This window comes from Pelodiscus sinensis, chromosome 20 (genome assembly GCF_052426305.1).
Source record: "Pelodiscus sinensis isolate ZL-2025 chromosome 20, ASM5242630v1, whole genome shotgun sequence".
In the NCBI taxonomy this organism is placed as follows: domain Eukaryota; kingdom Metazoa; phylum Chordata; order Testudines; family Trionychidae; genus Pelodiscus; species Pelodiscus sinensis.
This window is the reverse complement of record NC_143071.1, coordinates 9,162,670-9,167,716: the sequence shown is the minus strand read 5'-3', so window position 1 is coordinate 9,167,716 and position 5,047 is coordinate 9,162,670. Positions and strand designations below refer to the sequence as shown.

The 5,047-nt window shown below is 48.7% G+C and overlaps 1 long non-coding RNA gene across 2 annotated transcripts in view; it reads left to right on the top strand.

The window, feature by feature from the left end:
* LOC142819127 (uncharacterized) overlaps positions 1-5,047 on the top strand; it is a 103,756-nt gene that overhangs the window by 35,853 nt on the left and 62,856 nt on the right. The gene's annotated exons all lie outside the window — the stretch shown is intronic.

Genomic DNA, 5,047 nt, shown 5'->3' with positions numbered 1-5,047 from the left:
AGGTTGTGGGCTGGCTTGGACAGCTGGCCACATGTACAGCTGTTGAAATATATCAGGAGACAGGGTGACTAGACTTGTGAGTGGGGCTTCTATTAATGCACCTAATGAATAAAGTAACTGCGGGAGCTCCAGTTACAAGCTTGTCCCTGCTGGGTTTGTGCAGCAAGTTCCATAAGCCAACTGAGAGCAAAGCTAGCTCCGTGTAATTAATATCCACAGCCATGAGACCATTCCCTTCTCACTCAAGGCATGGCTGGGAACAGAGACCGGTGCAAACTTTTTTAGAACGTAAAAGCATTTTTCTTTGTGATAAAGATGGGGGTGAACCCACTTTTCTTCCACAGAATCCATTATTGGTTCTAACGATACCCTCCCCTACACCCCGAGGCTGGAGTGTTTCAGGGGCCCAAACACACCAAACTTTGGTGGAACTGGAATTGTCTCTGATTTCAGAATAGAATTTTGTGGTTCAGCCTCGTTTTTACTACACATAATTCAGTGGCACTGAGACCAGTGAGAGAGAGAATGAAGTCTACACTGCAGCTTTAGCTACAAGTCGGTTGGCTTTTAGATCGTGAGGTAGAAGCTCATGACTTTAGCACCTAAAGTCCTAGGTTTAATCCCATGACAACATACGAATGGCCATACTGGGTCAGACCAAAGGTCCATCTAGCCCAGTATCCTGTCAGCCAACAGTGGCCAATGCCAGGTGCCCCCAGAAGGATTGAACAGAACAGGGAATCATCAAGTAATCTCTGCTCTGTCATCTATTTTCAGCTCCAGACAAACAGAGGCTAGGGACGCCATTCCTACCCATCCTGGCTAATAGCCATTGATGGACCTAACGTCCATGAATTTATCTAGCTCTTTTTTGAACTCTGGTAAAGTCCTGATCTTCACAACATCCTCTGGCAAGGAGTTCCACAGGTTGACTGTGTATTGCATGAAGAAATACTTCCTTTTAACCCACCTATGAATCCCACCTGTCTATACCCCAGGGCCATGGAACCACGGTGCCCACTATCTACAGACCAGGACTACTGAAAACCTTTCATGCTATCTGTGAACACTTGGTTTAGGTATTCATCAGCCAAAATTAACAATCAGCCACGAGTCTGACCAAGGAATGTCTGCAGCACCACTGAAAGAGAATCTCTTCACCCGTCAGCAAGCGCCTACTTAGGGCTGGAGTGGGGAAGGATACAAATTAAATACAACGCTGAGGGGAAAAGCATTTTCCACAGCCCAACAGTTTTTCTCTTTTTCCAGGCTCGCCTCCCAAAGGACCGTAACTAAAAGAGCTAGCGTGTGACCGGCTCAGTAGCTGCTGGTATGCTGCTGTGCATATCTGGCAAATAGGTGACTGAAGCCGGGTTTGTCAGCAGGCCATCAATGCTTGTTTCATGGAGGTGGGGCGGTACCTGGCCCTTGTGCTCCGCTCTGTCGCATCGCGCTTTGTCTTCTACCAGTGCGCGTGTGTGGTAGGTTTTTAGCCGGCCTTGGTTGTGGTCTTGAAAATAGAGTAAAGAGCCACAGTTGGCTTCTTGCAGAGAAGAGAAGTAGAACGAGCCTAGAAAAGCAGAATGATTTGGTCTTAAACACATCACTGTCCTAAAGCTATAGCTGGCCATTATGGTACTTTCCCCTCTGTGATGGGGTATACAACCCCATCCCGGGCAGCACAGGTGAATGAGCTAATATGGTTTCAGGTGGCCTGCTCCCTCACATCTGAGAGGTGTCAGAATTGGATGGAGGAGCTTCAAAGGGAGAAACACAGCTCAGGTGAGGGCAGTCCATGGAAGAGAGCAGACCTTCAGCCCTCTGCTCCTGAAGAGAGGGCCAGGAGAAGACAGAAACTCCTCTGATAACTGGGTGAGCTGGCCAGCCAGTTAGCTAGATGTTACATAAGAATAAGAACATACAAAGGGCCATACTGGATCAGAACAAAGGTCTGTCTAGTGCAGGATCCTGCCTTCTGACAGTGGCCAATGCCAGGTGCCCCAGAGGAAATAAGCAGAACTGATAACCATCAAGTGATCCCTCCCTGGTCACCCATTCCCAGGCTCTGCCAAAAAAGACTACAGTCAGCATTCCTGCCCATCCTGGCTAATAAGCATTGATGGGCCTATCCTCCATGAATTTATATAGTTCATTTTTGAATCCTGTTAAAGTCCTGGTCTTCACAACATCCTCTGGCAAGGAGTTCCACAGGTTGACTGTGCATTGCATCAAAAAATACTTCCTTTTGTTCGTTTTAAACCTGTGACCTATTAATTTCTTATATTATGGGAACAAGTAAATAACTTTTCCTTACTCACTTTCTCCACACCAGTCATGATTTTATAGACCTCCATCATATCCCGCCTTAGTCTCCTCTTTTCTAACAAGACAAAAAGTCCACGTCTTTTTAATCTCTCTTCATATGGCAGCAGTTCCAAACCTCTAATCATTTTTGTTGCCCTTTTCTGAACTTTTTCCAATGCTAAAATATCTTTTTTGAGATGAGACGACCACATCTGTATGCAGTATTCAAGATGTGGGCGAAGCATGGAGTTATACAAAGGCAATGAGATATTCTCTGTCTTATTCTCTATCCCTTTGTTGTATTTCCTTGTCTTGAGAGGGAACTTTACCTCTCTTTTCACCTGTAAATTCAATTTAGGGCCACAGCGTGATGAGAAATCAGCCTGAAGAAACTGAATCTTAACCCAGAGTTGGGATGTTTCATTTGTGTTACTTTCCCTTTTGTTCTATTTTTTTTACGGTTGTGGACAAGGTGGATTATCCAGGGCCCAGCCAGAGGGCTGAGCCTCAGAGGACTTGAACTGGTGTGAGAACACTGCTTTGACATCACAAAGCAGAGGCCTGGCTGAGTGTTGGTGCCCCACCGAGAGCCTGGTGGGATTGTGGTGGCAGGGGGAATGTTGCAGGGAAGGAACCCTGGGGACCCGTTGTGACGGCACATTGGGGGTCCCCCGTCTCCTGCACCCCGAAATGGCACAAACAGACTGCACCAGCCGGTGTAATAGAGGAAGTTTATTGCCTCTCCAGGATACAGCACAGCATAGATGTAATCTGGTCACAGAGCTGGGTTAGGATGCCTCAGGCCCCCTTGAGATGGGGGAGACTGGGCCCCTAAACTCCAGTCCCTTTCCCTAGGCTGTCTCCTCCATGCTTCCAGCCAGCAACTCACTCACTCTCTTCCCGCCCTGCCCCCCAGCCAGGGCAGCTTTCCACCTTCCTTTGTTCCTCTCCATGGGGGGTGTCTGGCCACTGGTTTGCATAGTGACTCATCCTGTTTTGCTGGGTCGTGGTACCCACGGCAGCCAGTGGGGGTTACCCCAGAGCCAGCAGCATAGAAACCAGCCAGGTACCCCCACTACGTCACACCCGTCAAACAGCAAAATTCCAAGCACGGTACAAATGCTCTATATTAGTTAAGCTTTGCAGCATCCTGTTGGAGGTAGATAAGTAGAGTTTGCCAGTATTTTTGGAACAAAAACTTTTCCTTGTCAAAAAGAACACCTGTAGAACAACACCTCCACCACGTTATTGCCACAAAAAATGGACACATATTTTCATTTTTTCCACAAATGTTTTTGTAGCATAAAACTATTTTCAACAAAGAACGCTGAGGGAGAATCTCTACCTAATTTAATCCAGGTGGAGCCTGTAGTAGCAACTCTGGTTTGTACTTACTGTGTATCATATGACAGTGGACTACAGAAGTGGGGGAGATGCCAGCAGGGATGTCCAAAGATATGGGGCTACTATGGAGCTGAGGGAGACTAGAACAGCAGTTCTCAAACTTTTGGAGCTCTGGAGCCCTTTACATGCGTAAAAATTTATGCGGAGCCCCAGCGGTCCACTGCTTGTACGTGTTGTACTTATCAATGTTTCTAGTTTGTCCAGTTTGTCAACCTTGCGGAGCCCCTGGAGATGCCCTGGGGCTCCGCGGAGCACAGTTTGAGAAACACTGGACTAGAAGATCCTGGAAACAAGATGAGGGTCCAGGGTCTCTGTGCAGACAACCCTGGCCTCTCTGGGAGCCCTTGATCTCCATTCTGTGGCAAATCTGTGTGTGTGGAGAGGAGCAGGGTTTGGAACCCTACCCTACTAGAATGGTCTAGAACCGTGGTCCCCAACACGGTGCCTGCGGGTGCCATGGCGCCCGCAGGGGCATTTCCATGCGCCTGCCAGGTGCTCGGGGCTGGCCTGGCCCCGGGCGCATGGTGGGGGGAACGCCGGCCCCGGGCACGCGGCGCATGGCGGGGGGAGCGCCGGCCCCGGGCGCGCGGCGCATGGCGGGGGGAGCGCCGGCCCCGGGCATGCGGCTATGGGGGGGGCCGTCCCCGGGCATGTGGCTATGGGGGGGGCCTCCCCCGGGGCGCAAGTGTCCCCGCCCCCTGGCGCCCAACGGTCGAACGGCCCCGCCCCCTGGCGCCTGGCGGGCGAACGGCCCCGCCCCCTGGCGCCCGGCAACCTTGAAAGGTTGGGGACCACTGGTCTAGAATAAACCCTTGTGGGGAATCTCTTGGGGCTACATCTGTGCAGTTCATAATCCAGGATGCTGTATTGTGTAAGGAAGCAAAATGGATGAACTTTAACAAAGTTTGGCAAAAGACTGGCTTAGATCAAAGCACTTACCACAAGGTATATTTTCAGAGGGCTAGTGAAGATTAGTATCCAGAGTAGCATCCATAAACTTCATCCATCCATGTCCACTTCAAATAGATCTGTTGTTCAGTTTTATTACAGCGGGTCCAGCAATACTTAAATTGTTAAGGCTGAGTTTTTCAAATCTCTTATCTATCCTAATTTTGTGGGTTTTAATATTTCAGGAGTTTCAAGTTACACTTGGCTATGATGAGGTCTTCAATTTGTCTGTCTGGCTGAAAAGTTTCATTTAATGTTTTAGACCAGGGAACCTGGACCCTATTAAACTAATTGGATTTTCTTTTTCTTTTTCAAATGTATTTAAAGAGACACTGTCAAGTAGTTTTGGATTGTATCCATTAGCTGTCCTTCTATTTAACTTCAGTGGTCT